This window comes from Phyllobates terribilis, unplaced genomic scaffold (assembly GCF_046119375.1).
Source record: "Phyllobates terribilis strain yellow unplaced genomic scaffold, ASM4611937v1 Scaffold_3__8_contigs__length_932513732, whole genome shotgun sequence".
Taxonomy (NCBI): Eukaryota; Metazoa; Chordata; class Amphibia; order Anura; family Dendrobatidae; genus Phyllobates; species Phyllobates terribilis.
Window position 1 is genome coordinate 331,169,283 of NW_027362763.1, and position 17,341 is coordinate 331,186,623.

Genomic DNA, 17,341 nt, shown 5'->3' on the forward strand with positions numbered 1-17,341 from the left:
CCGGAAAGGCGCAGACTGGATGTGTGTGAGTGAAACATTCCAGTAGCCTTAGACGGGACGACGGCTAGAGACCCCCACCTGGGAAAGTCTTAAAGCCACAGTGATGGCAGATTAAATGGACTGCAGCAACTAAACCCGGCAAAGGTTACACTTTGTTATATGGACACTTATATAGACATTGCTATAGTATTACCTTGCTGAAGGCTGTAACTTGGGCCAATTGGGCCTGTCTGCTATTTGAGAGACTCCCGGATGTTAAGTGTGTAAACATGCCGGTGATAAACTAAGAAGGACTGTGTGATATGCGGTTTATGAAGTGCAATAAACTGCTGTATTGAGAAAATACCGGAAGGACATTGCACGTGTGCTTAATTTACCCGGTGCAGCGAGTATCCCCCATTATGATGACTAGTGCTACCTTACAATATATATATATATATATATATATATATATATATATACACACAGTATATATATACATATACCCACACATGGGGAAAATAAATATTTGATACACTGCTGATTTTGCAAGTTTTCCCACCTACAGTGGGGCAAAAAAGTATTTAGTCAGCCACCAATTGTGCAAGTTCTCCCACTTAAAAAGATGAGAGAGGCCTGTAATTGACATCATAGGTAGACATCAACTATGAGAGACAATATGAGAAAACAAATCTGGAAAATCACATTGTCTGATTTGGAAAGAAATTTTTTAAAGTGGTAGAACTTGCACAATTGGTGGCTGACTAAATACTTTTTTTCCCCACTGTACAAAGAATGGAGAAGTCTGTAATTTTTATCGTAGTTATACTTCAACTGCGAGAGACAGAATCTAAAAATAAAAAACAGAAAATCACATTGTATGATTTTTAAATAATTAAAATGCATTTTTTTACATGAAATAAGTATTGGATCGCCTACCAACCAGCAAGAATTCTAGCTCTCACAGATTTGTTAGTTTTTCTTTAAGAAGCCCTCCTACTCTGCACTCATTACCTGTATTAATTGCACCTGTTTGCACTTGCTACCTGTATAAAAGACACCTGTCCGCACACTCCATCAATCACACTCCTACCTCTCCACCAAGGCCAAGACCAAAGAGTTGTCTGAGGACACCAGGAACAAAATTGTAGACATGCACAAGGCTGGGATGGCCTACAGAACTATAGGCAAGCAGCTTGGTGAGAAGGTAACAACTATTGGCACAATTAGTAGGAAATGGAAGAAACAGAAGATGACTGTCAATCTTGCTTGGTCTGGGGCTCCACGCAAGATCTTGCCTCGTGTGGTAAGGATGATTTTGAGAAATTCAGGAATCAGCCCAGAAATACATGGGAGGGCCTAGTCAATGACCTGAAGAGAGCTGGAATCAAAGGCTCAAACATTATCGTTAGTAACACTCTATCCAGGTCAGTTTGAAGTTCACCAATGACCATCTTGAATGTCCAAAGGAGGCACAGAAGAAGGTCATGTGGTCAGATTAGACCAAAATAGAACTTTTGGTATCAACTCCACTCATCGTGTTTGGAGGAAGAAGAAGGATGAGTATAACCCCAAGAACACCATCACAACCATGAAGCATGGTGGGGGAAACGTCACACTGTGGGGGTGCTTTTCTGCAAACGGGTCAGGACGACTACACTGTTTTGAAGGTGCACTGCATTGGACTTCCCTCAGTAAGAGCATGAAAGATGGGTTGGGCTGGGTATTCCAGCTTGACATTGACCCGAAACACTCAGCCAGGGCAACTAAGTAGTGGTTCCGTAAGAAGCATTTCAAGGTCATGGAGTGACCTAGCCAGTCTCCAGACCTGAACTCAATAGAAAATATTTTGAGAAAGCTGAAACTCAATGTTGCCCAACGACAGCCCTGAAACCTGAAAGATCGGAAGAAAATCTGCATGGAGGAGTGGGCCAAAATCCCTGCTGCAGTGTGTGCAAATGTGGTCAAGAACTACAAGAAAGATCTGACCTCTGTAATTGCAAACAAAGGTTTCTGTACCAAATGTTAACTTCTGTTTTTCTATTGTATCAAATACTTATTTCATGCAATAAAATGCAAATTAAGTATGTAAAAATGTGATTTTCCAGATTTGTTTTTAGAATTCTGGCTCTCACAGTTGAAGTGCACCTAAGATAAAAATTACAGACCTCTCAATTCTTTGTAGGTGGGAAAACTTGCAAAATCGGCAGTGTATGAAATATTTATTTTCCCCACTGTATATACTGTACATATGTGTGTGTCTAGTGAAATAAAGTTACCAACTATTCACAAGTTAGGTGATAACTTATTGATCAGTGGGGTCCGACCACCGGGTCCCGCACCAAGTGGCAGAATGGGGCACTTTCCTTTTGAAAGGAGCAGTGTGCACGTTCGACCACTGTTCCACTCATTTCCTATAGGGCTGTCAAGGGCTGTGCTCGGCTTTTTCCGGCAGCACCTTAGAGAATGAATGGAGCTGTTGCTGGATACCTGACCTGCTGCTTCATATTGTAACGGGGATGAAAATTCACAGTCAGGGATACAAATTCCCCATTCTGTTAACTAGTTTGGGTACAAAAGGTTAGACCCCTATGATCAGTAAGTCAACAACTATCCTGTGGGTAACTGATAACTTGTTTTCACTGGACAACCCCATCAACAACTTAACAACCGCCGATACGCATTAAAACGGTGGCCGCTAAGGGGCCTTATTCCCTCATCGCTGTTTTAAAATGGTGATCAGGAATAAGGGAATAGCACCCCCCAGAGTTCAGTGGTAGCTGAGACCCTGGAGAACATGATCAAAGCCAGTTTTTACAGTCCCCAATCATGTGATCGCCATTATTCAATGAATATTTTTTTTTTCACATACAGACTTTCCTCATAGAGGTTAGGTCTATGGGGAAAGCCCACATGCGGACCCGCAGGAGAGATTGACATACTGCGATCTGCCGCAGACGCATAGTGGACATGGGATTTCTACAAATTCCATCCACTATTCTGTAACATCTGCCCGCTGCCGGTTTGACGCTGCATAAATCTGCAGCATCAAACCCACAGTTGCTCCAGATTGTGGGCACACAGCCTTAGGATTAGGGTTGGTCTTAGGGTTAGGATTTGGCCTAGGATTTTTTCAAAAGTTAAAAAAAAATCATGACAACATGACGACTAGTGTTGAGAGCAAGTGCTTGCTGCTAGAGTGACATGCTCAAGACCCACCCCGCATGTTTTGTGGCTGTTAGACAGCCAAAGAATACTTGCAGGGATTGCCTGCCATACATGGGTAATCCCTGCATGTTTTTTTTGGGTGTCTAACAGCCACAAAACATGCGGGGTGGGGATTCGAGCATGTCACTCGAGCACCCGCTATACTTGGTGCATTCCCGAATACCAGATACAAACTCGAGCAGCGAGCACTTGCGCTCAAGACTAATGACAACATATTAAATATGACGACCTAGCGTTATCAAATTCTGTGTAGTAGCTTTGGGTTTAAAATCCTCACTATACCCCTGAATTAAATCCTTGAGGGGTGTATTTACCAAAATAGGGTAAATTGTGGGGGGTATCTTGCTGTTTAAGCACCTTAGGCAGCCAATTTGTGTTCCAAAATTCAAATGGTGCTCCTTCCGCTCCGAGCCATGCCGTTTGTCCAAACAAAACTTTTTGACTACATGTAGGGTATCGCTGTGCTCGAAAGAAAGTGGATAACAAACTGTGGGGTCCACTTTTTGATGTTACCTCTTGCAAAGGTGAAAAAATTGGGACAAAAGCAACATTTTAGAGGTAAAAATTTTATTTATTTTTTTTTTCATTCCACTTGGTCAAATTTTTTTTCCTGACAACTGTTTTTTTTTTAAGTATTTGAGGGGTGCGGTTTTTAAAATGGTATCACTTTTGAGGAATTTCCAATATATAGGCCCCTCAATGTCCATTGAAATCTGAATAGGTTCATAAAGAAACAGTTTTTGTAAATTTGTTGAAAAAATGAAAAATTGCTGCTAAACTTTTAAACCCTCTAACATCCTAACAAAATAAAATGACATTTGAAAAATGATGCAGATGTAAAATAGACATATGGGAAATGTTTTTAATTGTTTTTACAGCATGACTAATTGATTTAAGGATATAAAGATTGAAAGTTTGAAAATTGTGATTTTTTTTTTTACATTGTAGTCGAAATTGCAATATTTTCACAAATAAACGCAAGTCATATTTAACAAATTTTACCACTATCATGGAGCACAAGATGTCATGGCCTGGTCATTAAGGTCAAAATTAGCTTGGTCACTAAGGGGTTAAGAAGTGCATTCAATGTGTTTAGTATTTATCACTTCACTCCCCTCACATTAAGTATGGCAGTTCTCTATCTCCACATAGTCTCTTAAGGTACCGTCTCACATAACGATGCACCAGCGATCCCGACAACGATGTGACCTGGCCAGTATCGCAGGTGTATCGCTAAGTGATCGCTGGTGAGCTGGCAGGACATCTTTCCACGATGTCCTGCTCCGGGTTACCAGCCTGCAGCTTAAGCAGGAGCAGGCTGGTAACCATGATAAACAGCGGGTTACTAGGGGCACACGTGCACCTAGTAACCCGCTGTTTATCATGGTTACCACTCTGCTACGGGGAGCGGGAGGTTACCCCTCACCGTAGCAGAGTGGTAACCATGATAAACAGCGGGTTACTAAGTGCGCGTGTGCCCCTAGTAACCCTCTGTTTATCATGGTTACCAGCCTGATCGCTGGTCCCACTGGTCACACACAGTGATGTGTGCTGACCAGCGGGAGGGCAACGACCAAAAAATGGTCCAGGACACTTTGCAGCGATCAGCGACCTCACAGCAGGGGCCTGATCGCTGCAAAGTGTCACACACAGCAACATCGCTGGTGAGGTCGCTGTTGCGTCACCAAAACCGTGACACAGCAGCGATCTCGCTAGCGATCTCGCTATGTGAGACGAGGGTTTTAAATGGGATGTCTGGGTGTGTAGATTATTAAACTACATTGTGTGCAGAATTATTTGGCAAGTGAGTATTTTGACCACATCATCATTTTCCAACTCCCAGCAGTATAAACCTGAATGCCTATTGATTTGAAGCAGATCAGGTGATGTGTATTTGTGCAATGAGGGAGGGTGAGGCCTAAGGAGACAATACGTTTTATCAAGGTGTGCAGAATTGTTAGGCAGCTTATTCTCCTCAGCTAAAGCCAAAAAAGAGATTTAACCGACTCTGAAAAGTAAAAAATTGTTACAAGTTTTTACAGAGGGATGCTGCACTCTTAAATTGCTAAGATATGGGGACGTGATCATAGAACCATCAAAAGTTTTGCAGCAAATAGTTAACAGGGTCGAAAAAGCCATATTGAGAAAAAAAAACATTAATTGTGTAAGGAGATGGACATATTGCCCTGCTCCCCCTTGATGACATGAGTGCTGTGTATAATGTGAAATTTAATCTGAACAATGTCCTGCGTCTTGTGTACATATTGTGTCATGTGAAGTGTAAGATGTTTGCCTATGTAATGTATGTAGTAATGTAAGCAATGTACAGTACAGGATGTGCTAGTATAGGATAAGCATTATAAGTGTAATAGGCTTAGTGTATAGAGATGTTTTATATTTTTAGAATGAAGCTGTAGTCTGCCCAGACACAGGTAGCTGCTGGCAGAGACAGGGAGACTTATGATACAGTTAATGATTGGGACTGGCCCACAGTGGAAGGGGCTAATGCCAGGAAAACAGATTACTTCCTGAATAGAGTCAGTTAGAAGTTGGAGAGCATCAAGTGTGCAGTGCTGCCAAAGGGTGATCCATAGCTAGAAGGAGACAGGAACTCACAGGAAAGACAGAGTGGCCTTCCGACTTCCTGTCTGTGAAAAGGCTTCTTGCTGTGAATGAAACGTGCTTAAGACTGTGTACTCGCTATTCCTTGTACATAACCCTTATTAAGTTCAGTAAAGTTCCCATGTTTGCACAGAAGTCTCCTTCATTGATCTGTGGAAGTCATGGCCAACCAATACCATTGGCTAAAGGTGGCCTGCACGGGCACAAGGCCCACACAACAACATCAACACCCAGCCAGATCCCACACATTTGTACTGTAAAGTGCCAGAGCATGATGGGACAACAGCTCAGTCATAACTACCACTCGGCAGTACTTTACAATTGCTAAAGACTTAAAAGGGTAATCCAGGGAGATTATTGTACTGTCCCTGCACTCATATACTATAAAGATGAGATGGTCAGTGCAGTTTTATGATCTTTATAACCCTTGTAATTCCGTGTGACAGGATCTGCTCCCTCAGCGCTCCCCCTTCCGTCTTGGTCATTACATCATATACAAGTGTTCCTGATAGGAACAGCCAGTCTGAGAAGAGGGGGAGTGAACACTCTCCCTGTTCTCTGCAGAGAAACAGCTATTATCAGGAGACTGGCTGATAACAGCGGGGAGATGCATAGTAATAATAATGTCCCAGAAGGAGGGGTGCAGTGAAAAGTAGCTTCTGTCACACCAGCCCCCTAATAATGGCTCTCTGCAGTCCAAGGTGAGGGGATGCGGTGGGGGTGTGGCCTCCGTCTCCTGGCTTTTAGTAGCCAGCTGCTAATGTTTCCCTGTCTGCAGGGCTACTAGCAGGGAGCAGGCCACACCACCTCTTCTCAGGCTGGATGTTCCTTACAGGGCGGGGGGGGGGGAGCTGTGTGTATGATATAATGACCCAGACAGGAGGGATGAGCAGTGAAGGAGCAGATTCTGTAACATGGAATTACACTGACAATCTCATCTTCATAGTGTATGAAGGCAGAGGCAGTACAATTTTTTTTATCACCCTGGAATACTCCTTTAAGTAGAATCAAATGTGAAGCGACCAGGAAGCCATTATCCTCCAGTGCTGTCCTATTCCAGAACTGCAACCTCCCTGGAATGTTCAGAAGTACGAGGTGCTCAGTGCTCAGATACATGGTCATGGTAAGGAGGCTGAAATTTCACCACTGAACAAGACACATAAATTAAAATGTCAAGACTGGGCAAAAAAATATCTGACCTATGTTCACACATTATGTTTTTTTCAGCGGTTTTCGATGCCTTTTTTTATGAAAATATTCAGGAATGAGATTTTTTTTTTCTACTGAACTTTATGTACATGCATAACAGAGACAAAAGGACAGTGAGAAAAATAATGAAAAAACGCACCACAAAAAAGCAAAACAACAGCAACAAAAATCCTGAACAACCTCCTGGCAAGAGATCAGGTTTTGCTGCAGAAAATGAACGCTGAAAAAAACATGATGTGTGAACATAGCCTAAGGGGCACAGACTTTCACTTTGACTCAGATGCTAGCAAGGTGGAGATGGTGTCATTCTATGGGCTGGTATTATTAAACTTGAGCTGGACTCAAAATCAAGATGGACTCAAAATCAACTCCAAAAACCTACTGTCAGTTTTTAGAAGACACTTTCTTCAAGCAGTGGTTCAGGAAAAAGTCATTCAAGACAACCATGATCTTATGCAGGACTATGCTCCATCGCATGCATCAAAGTACTCCACTTCTTGGCTCAGTCTTGACGTTTCAACTTCTGTGTCTTGTTGAGTTGAGGTTGTGTTTCAGCCTTCTTACCTTGGCCATGTCTCTAAGCACAGAGCACCTTCTACTTATGGGCACGCCAGGAAGATTGCAGTCTTGGAATATGACAGCACTGAAGAATAATAGGCTCCTGGTTACTTCACATTTGATTTTCCTCAAGTCTTTGGCATTTAATGTGTGTCTTTTTATCTCAACACATTTTTTACGACCCTGTTGAATATTTGCAACAAACATTTTAATGGCTCTGTGGTCACACCCCAATATTTAAGCAATTTCAAGAGTGCAGCATCCCTCTTGTAACTCTTTTTGCACAACTTGATAAAGGGCATTGATAACTTTAGGTCACAGCCTCACATTACACAAATACACATCACCTGATCTGCTTCAAACCAATAAGCATTCAAGTTTATACATATTGGATTTGGAAAATATACATAAAAATGATAATATGGTCATAATACTCACTCGCCTAATGATTCTGACACAGTTTATTGCAAAGCCTCTGACAAATAAAGAAACTTCATAATTTACCAGCTGTTAAGGTTCTCGCGTGTTCCTGACCTGCCACGTGTGGTAGATGCTCACTTACTGCTACAAACTGTTCAGAGTACAGAAATTCCCTGCCTCTGCTTTGAGGGGAACATAGTATATCACTCATGCTCAGCTCAGAATACAGGGGGTGAGGCTTATCCAGGAGCTCTCAGAGCAGTGATGACATAGGTTGATCTCCATGTGTACAAATGCAAGAGTGGGAGAGACAAGTAGAGATAGGAGCATGAATCAGATCAGCATATAAGTATGTGACTCATTATTCCAGTTTGGAACTGGCTGATAAGAAGGAGCTAGTAGGCTGGATGAAGAGGCAACATAGCTGGCTCCTGAGTTGTGGGAAGCTGGATTCAGAGGAGAACAAAGTTGACTGCTGAGAAGGAGGGGGAGGCTGGATGCAGTAGAGATCGGAGCAGGCAGCTGAGAAGGAGGGGGAGGCTGGATGCAGTGGAGATCGGAGTTGGCTGTTGAGAAGGAGGGGGAGGCGGGATGCAGAGGAGATCGGAGCAGGCCGCTGAGGAGGGGGAGGCGGGAGGCAGTAGAGATCGGAGCAGGCCACTGAGAAGGAGGGGGAGGCGGGATGCAGAGGAGATCGGAGCAGGCAGCTGAGAAGGAGGGGGAGGCGGGAGGCAGTAGAGATCGGAGCAGGCAGCTGAGAAGGAGGGGGAGGCTGGATGCAGTGGAGATCGGAGTTGGCTGTTGAGAAGGAGGGGGAGGCGGGATGCAGAGGAGATCGGAGCAGGCCGCTGAGAAGGAGGGGGAGGCTGGATGCAGTGGAGATCGGAGTTGGCTGTTGAGAAGGAGGGGGAGGCGGGATGCAGAGGAGATCGGAGCAGGCCGCTGAGAAGGAGGGAGAGGCGGGAGGCAGTAGAGATCGGAGCAGGCTGCTGAGAAGGAGGGGGAGGCGGGATGCAGAGGAGATCGGAGCAGGCTGCTGAGAAGGAGGGGGAGGCGGGAGGCAGTAGAGATCGGAGCAGGCCGCTGAGAAGGAGGGGGAGGCTGGATGCAGAGGAGATCGGAGCAGGCCGCTGAGAAGGAGGGGGAGGCGGGATGCAGAGGAGATCGGAGCAGGCCGCTGAGAAGGAGGGGGAGGCGGGATGCAGAGGAGATCGGAGCAGGCTGCTGAGAAGGAGGGGGAGGCTGGTTGCAGAGGAGATTGGAGCAGGCTACTGACAAAGTGAAGGGAAGGGAAGCAGGATGCAGAAAAAATAAGAGCTGGATGCTGAGAAAGAGAAGGAGACTGGTTAGAGGAGTATTAAGCAGGCTGCTGAGTTGTGGGAAGCTGGGTGCAGAAGGAAGGAAGGGAAAGGCTGGATTTACAGGAGATTGGAGCCAGCTGCTGAGGAGGAGGCTGGATATAGAGGAGAACGGAAAAAGCTGCTGAGTTGTGGGAAGCTGGATGCAGAGGACAGAGAAGACTGCTGAGAACAAAAGTAGAGTCTGGATGTAGAGGAGAATGACGAAATCTGCTGAGAAAGAGGGGGGCTGGATGCTGAGGAGATGGGAGCTGGCTGCTGAGAAGGAGGGGGAGGCTGAATGCAGAGGAGATCAATACAGCCTGCTTAGAAGAAGGGGGAGACTGGATGCAGAGGAGATTGGAGCAGGCTGCTGAGAAGTTGCTGGGAGGGGCCTTGATGTGGAGATCAAAGCTGGCTGCTGAGTAGAAGGGGGAGGCTGGATGCAGATGAGATCAGAGCTGGCTACTTAGAAGGAGGGGGAGGCTGGATGCAGAGGAGATCAGAGCAGGCTGCTTAGATGAGGTGAGAGACTGGATGCAGAGATCAGAGCAGGCTGCTTAAATGAGGTGGGAGACTGGATGCAGAGGAGATCGGAGCAGGCTGCTTAGATGAGGTGGGAGACTGGATGCAGAGGAGATCGGAGCTGGTTGCTGAGGAGCAAGGAGGAGGCTGGATGTAGAGATCAGAGCTGGCTGCTGAGAAGGAGGGGAGGGAGGCTGGATGCAGAGGAGATTGTAGCTGGCTGCTGAGGAGGGGGGGCTGGATGCAGAGGAGATTGGAGCTGCCTTCTTAGAAGGTGGGGGTGGCTGGATACAGAGGAGATCGGAGCTGCCTTCTTAGAAGGAGGGGGTGGCTGGATACAGAGGAGATCAGAGCAGGCTGCTTAGGAGTGAAGAAGTTGAATGTAGTGGAGATCAGAGTTGGGTGATGAGCAGAAGGATAAGGCTGGATGCAGTGGAGATAGGAACTGGCTGCTTAAAAGGAGGGGAAGGCTGGATGCAGTGGAGATAGGAACTGGCTGCTGAGGAGTAAGGGGGAGGTTGGATGTAGAGGAGATTGGAACTGGCTTCTGAGCAGAAGGATAAGGCTGGACGTAGTAGTGATTGGAGCTAGCTGCTGAAAAAGAGGGGGAGGTTCTATGCAGAGGAGATCGGAGCTGGCTGCTGGATAGGGAAAGGCTGGATGCAGTGGAGATTGGAGCAGGCTGGTGAAAACTCAACTAGGGTACATAGTTGAGAAAGAGAGGGGGAAACTGCAGAAGATGAGAGGGTGAATGGAAACAGTGCTAAAGCACTGAGGGGGCTGTAATTGAGTGAGGCCGTGAAGGAGGATGATAGGGCACAGGCATGTGAGAGTGGTTCACACTCTGGTTTTCCCATGTTTAGACTGTATAGCCGTCTCAAAAACAGCTAACTAAATGCAGTGGGTAGGCAGTGAGGATGGGAGATAGAGATGCATGTGATGCAATGCATCATGGTAAATGTAGTCTGTAAAATAAAGATAATGGGGCTGCTGACCTCACTATAGGCACAGAAAAACATTATTGTTGTACCTGGAAAACCCCTTTAACATTAACAGAGATTTATGCTTTCTATTATACAAACAACATTTTAAAACAAGGCTTTATCTGAATGAGGCCACTAATGACCTCATGGAAAACAAATGTATACTAGTATTCTGTATAATGTTTTCCTTAGAACATTAAAGGCATACTAAGGTATAGTGTAATATATCAAATATAACCTGACTCCTTACTACAGTGAAGAAGATCGAATCAGCATAATAGGGTCAAGAAAAAAAAAACATTTTACAGGCTGCCCAAATGTTTCACTATGTGTCGACCTTGTTGACGTGGTCCTATAAAGTGTTGGGGAACACCCATTGATGTGGCTGACGGCATCCTTGATATAATAAGATTGGGATAATCTGTCTGTCATTTTTTATCCAGAGTACTGATCATAATTCTACCTAAACATTAGTAATTAGACTTCCCTAAATCAATCTGCCATCAAGACTAAAACGGTATTTAATCATGTACATTTTTTAATGTAGTTGTATGAAAACAAACCGCACACGGACATCACATGGATGTCACATGTAAATTACAAAAAATTCAAGTTTTCTGGGTGAAACTCGGATTATTTCTCATACGATCGCCTGCAGCCTCCCTAACTGCAACAGAACCTTTAATGCAAAACTTAAGCATTTCAGACCTTCTTTTTAAAAAGTTTAAAGCCAGGTTCCCACTGCGCAAAAACACAATGGATTTTCCACTGCATAGTTGCTTTTGAAAAGTTCGCTGCATTTTGCAGTGCTAGGAAAGTGCATGAGAGTTTAAGAAATGTCATGCACACGCAGCCAAATATCTTCAGCGTAAATGGACACGAGTTGGGGATTTGAGATCCAGAGCATATCAATTTATTCTGTGGCTATAGGTGCACATTTTACCCAGGATGAAATTTGTGGCTTCTCAGCACCTTTTTCTTAATGATATCTGCAACAGTAAATATTCCTGCAAGTACCACTGATTAGGATATATGTTATATGTTATGTATCACCCTTATACCCACAGTGCCAGAGAAGAGATTTGCATGATGTTTATGTACATGTGTATATATATATATATATATATATATATATATTTATATATATATATATATATATACACTACACACACACACACATATACTCTATATATGTACATATACGTATATATATATATACACACACACACACATACATATATATATATATATATATGTATGTATATATTATTTATTTTTTTCAGCACCAATGAGAACAATTAATGTGTTAAAACCATGTTCAATTTAGTGACACTAAAAAATAAAAAAAATAAAAATCACCCTCCTTTTCCCCTGTTAAGAATAAATAAAAAGAACACATTTGGTATATTTGAGTCTAGAAAAGTCCTATTTTTTAAAATATGGAATAAATTAACCTGATCAATAAATGCAGTAAAGAGAAATAAAATAAAAACACCATTGTGTTTTTTTTGGTCACCTCATCAAACCCTCATTCATCTCTATCAACAGCAAAATAAAAATATTACGGGTTTTTGTAAAATGGCAACAGAAAGCAAAACATTTTTTTTCTACAATATTCAGAATTTTTTTTTTCATTACTTAAACAGGAAAAAGTCAATTCTTATTTAGTATGATCATAATCGGACTGCATTGGACAATCATGTTTCCAGTTCATTTTGACCACACATTCAGTGCCTTAAAAATGAAACCAGAAAATAGTGGAAATGTATTTTTTTCACTATTTCATCCCACTTGGGTTGTTTCCAACTTTTTCATTATGTTATATTGTAAAATGGATGATGTTATTCAAAAGAAAAAATAAGACCTTATACATCTATGTTGACCAAAAAATAAAAAAGTTATGGATCTTGGAAGAATTGAAGGGAAAAATGAAAGAGCAAGAATAAAAAAATCCTTGGTCCTTGGGATAATTTTAACCTATACTTTTTTTTCCACTACAGATGATTTACTGCAGGTCTTGATTCTTTTACTCTTGACCCATTTAAATTAATATGTACACTGACATAAATTTGGATTACTGGCATAACAAATTCCAATTTGACTTATTTTTTTACTTAGGCATTAACATCATTCTGTTTTTGATATGACATAAAAAGCATTCTACCTGCTCACATCTTTGAAAAATAAAATGACATAATGTTTTACATTTGTCACACATTTAAATATCTTGAAGTTTTTAATGCAAATTATTTATTAAAATATTAAATTATATTCTGATCATTTATAGTTAACCAGTTGTATGTCATACTTACAGTGTTTCTAAATGAAGAATGCTACTAGCACCCTATAGTCACTCCTGCAAGAACATATGTACAGCAGTTTTTCTGCCAGAATAAAAGGGCACATATGTAAAAGCCTAGAGATGTTCTACAAACAATAATTCATTATGGGAGAGACGTGGTCAATTCAGATATATTGGCTGCAGATTATTTCCAAGACAAATCAAGTCAAAATCATCACTGAATTGTCAGAGATTTTAATGTGGAGTTGCCTCTGCATTTAATTTGCATTTGCATATACGGATACAAGGGTAAGGTTTGTGCAGATGTCTGTATTATTGGTGCGAGTGCAATCCCACAAAACATTCAATCTCACTCGGACCAATGCTATACTATGGGGCCTTGCACATGTTAGATTTTTTTCTTGAACAGAGCCGGTCTGGGGAAAAAAATCACAGCAGGCTCAAGTTTGATCCGATATTTAGAGCACACTCAGCCATGCGAGTCAATGAAAAACATCAGACTGCACTCAGATGACATCTGAGTGCAGTCCGATTTCCACGGAGAATGGAGAAGATTGAGAATTTTTTTTCTTCATCTACTCCTCATCCGAGACAATCGGATCACACTATGCTGATACTCTGATCAAACTCTGATATTCTCTCTGATGAGAGAATATACGCTTGTGTGACCCTAGCCTAAGCCAAAGCAATTAGTAAAAGATTATTCATGGATTCAATTGTAGATTTTTATTTCCCATTGAAGTTAGTGGAAAAAATCCAAAACAGAATGTACAGGATACATATTAAAAAATCTGCTGTAGATTCTACCTGTCTATGTCCACAGGTAAAATCCACAGCATATCTGCCAGATATGAATGTAGCCTAAATGAAAGTCAGTTACTTATAGCAGCTAATCAGATCACAGCACTCATTTTCCAAATGCTCTCTGTAAAATGAAAGCAGCATCCTGATTGATTGTCGGGGAGACTTACTTCACTTCCCAATGCACATGTATTGACAAATCTCCCATTGCACATTTAGAGGCAGCACAATAAAGAAGAATTGTCAGAACGAAAAATAGATTAATAAATGACCCCTGTTGTTGGAAAATAATAGTACTTATATCCCAATAACTGTTTTGATAATCACTATAAATGTCAAATTAAAATTATTATTATTAAAAATATAATAATAATTTGGTTGTTAGACATACAATACACAAGCATGACAAAATAAGTGAGATAGTAATGTTAATTTTTTTTAATATGCTTACATTTAAATATTACACTAAATGCATCTGTTAATTTTCCTTTAGATAAAATATATTGTTTTCAAGGTATTTAATAAAACTATGCATTCAGTGTGCTATACAATGTTATAGTGTATCTACAATAAAACAAATTATTATAACAACATGAATTATTTTCATCATAACTTATTTTATATAAAAGGTGTAGAATTTAAAAGAGTGAAGGATGGAGTCATTGCTATCTTGTGTTCTCCATAAACTATTGATATTTTATGAGCTTCATTTAATATCTCTATGTTCCCAAGACAGAAATACCTGCGCAGGTATTCAGCAGATTGCCCGTTATCAGATGTTTATTGAATATTATGCTATGTGAAAAAAGAATATACTAGAATATGTAGAACATATATTTATAATATACATAAACTATATTTGTACATTTTTCTCTATGTGTACTTTGTATTGAGAATATGTGTCTTATTAAGATTGATTTACAAAAACTTGAATAAATACTACAAGCACTTAACAGATGTGGATTTATACCTAAATGCCGAAGCCTGCGCTTTCTAGGAATCTACAATAAGCAAAGCAAAACATTTTTTTATTTTTTACAAGCAACATAAATCAATTACAAATATAGTATGCTTTTTAATATATAGCTTTCATTTTTTCAACAATTTTAATATAAATGTATTATGTCATATACATTTTGTGTAATTCGATTATTTTTCATTTTTATTCATTTCATTTATTTATAGCTTTTGATAATGATTATCAGAATAGCCATAATAATTGAACTAATCGATAATACAGAGTGAGTTAAGTTTTATTTTTAGATAATTTATTTTTATTATGATAATATAATTTAATAATGATAAGAAAAGTCAGGCATTTGGCAGGCATGTCATAAAGAACATAAACTCATGTGGCATATTACTAATCCCTCTTCTGCTTACCTTGAATGGAATTTAACTGATTGAAAGTTTCTGTCTGTTCAGTGTGTTTCTGTCTCCTCCTCCTCCTGTCTAATCCTTGCTTCTTGAGCTTGTTCTGGGAGAGATTTTATAGACCCTGCTCCAGCCTCCGCACTCCAATCCCTGCCTAAGTTTCTCTTACATCATTTTTTAGAGATTTTCCACTGATCTTTATTTTAAGACTGTACTTCCTTTGTGTAACTCACTATCCTCTTTACCTTTGTTGGTGTTTAATTACAGGATGTAGTTGACAAATCTTAAAAAGACAAAGTGAATACAGTAATATGCTGAATACATCATCATGGATCAAAAAATTAGACAGTTTGGTAGAAATATAGATAGTGTTAGGAGTATTACTTATGTCTTTGTTCACCCTATGTTAGATGTCAGTGCTGGTCCAACTAGATTAGGATTTGCACAAATGTGTTCCCGGGCAGCACGGGGGCTCAGTGGTTAGTATACTATAGCTGTGCAACGCCGGGGTCCTCAGCTCAAATCGCACCAAGGACAACATCTACAAGGAGTTTGTATGTCCTCCCCGTGTTTGCGTGCGTTTCCTCTGGGTTCTCCAGTTTCCTCCCACACTCCAAAGACATATTGAGAGGGAATTTAGATTGTGAGCCCCAATGGGGACAGTGATGATAATGTCTGTAAAGCACTGTGGAATTAATGGCGCTATATAAGGGAGTAAAATAAATAATCCTGTTAGCTAAGAGAAGAAGTGATGTACCAAAAGTTCTCTTCACTTACCCACTGTTACTGTCCATACAAAATCAAAACGATTGAGTATTGTATTCAGGATGATGAAAGGAAAGGTTACAAATGTGAAGATTTTAGAAATGATATACAGAATAATCTTTTGATATTAGCAACCTGAAAGCCTCAAGCATTGTTGTTGCTGATCAGGTTCCTACCATAATAGCTATAGTTTTTTCTGTATACTGGTGAATACGTATTGTTCTCAAGTCCTTGATGGGACACTTATTACTGCCAATGTCTTCATGCCATGTATTCTCCCAAATCATGATATATTGTGGTACCCAAGAACTAGAATTTCAAGACGTTGGTCTTTATGGATCTTGCCCCTTATGGCAATAGTGTATTGGTCTGGAAAAGGTTTCCTATAATTACCGGTCAAACATTCTGAAGAGCCTGTTCAATCCGAGAACAGATTGATGTAACACAATTCCAGACAGCACATCTCCTACTGAATACTTGTAGGGTATGGATGTACTTTCACGGGGAGCTGGCTACTGATCATCCAAGTATCCAAATATACAGAAAAACTGAGCAGCACTGCAGAGTCTTACAGGTTTGTCTCAAGTGTAGGTTTATGTTAAAGCCACAGGGGACAACACTTTGGCGCCTCCTCACAAAGACCCTCATGATTCCCTGCCTGATGAAGGATCCCTGACCTTAAACATTGCTTACAAGGAATAAGGTTTATACAGTGTTTTTTGGATCTTGAATATTAAAAAAAAAACCTGTATTTGAGGCAAACCTGTAAGACTCTGGAATGCTGTTCAATTTCTAAATATAGTGTGAGAAAAACAGTCACGAGGTACAAGAATAATATTTACTTATTTCCACAAGAGAAATCACTTTTCAGTGTATTGCCCTTCATAAAACAGCTTCCACCGCAACATACCAGATTGCTGATCAGTTCAAGATCAAATCAATCCGTGTTTAGCCGGACTGCTTAACCACTTCGCGCCAGAGCCTGTTTTTGCCTTCGTGACCGGGCCAATTTTTTCAATTCTGACCACTGTCACTTTATGAAGCAATTACTCTGGAACGCTTCAACGGATCCCCCTGATTCTGAGAATGTTTTTTCGTGACATATTGTACTTCATGATAGTGGTAAAATTTCTTTGATATCACATGCGTTTATTTGTGAAAAAAATCGGGAATTTGGCGAAAATTTTGAAAATTTAGCAATTTTCAAACTTTGAATTTTCATGCCCTTAAATCAGAGA

The 17,341-nt window shown here is 40.9% G+C and overlaps 1 protein-coding gene across 1 annotated transcript in view; it reads right to left on the reverse strand.

The window, feature by feature from the left end:
- Positions 1-15,443, reverse strand: part of OSTN (osteocrin) — a 48,461-nt gene extending 33,018 nt beyond the window's left edge. The window contains exon 1 of the mRNA XM_073673099.1: positions 15,348-15,443. The gene's annotated coding sequence lies outside the window, so the exon portion shown is untranslated. The remainder of the gene's footprint in view (positions 1-15,347) is intronic.
- Positions 15,444-17,341: the final 1,898 nt, after the last annotated feature.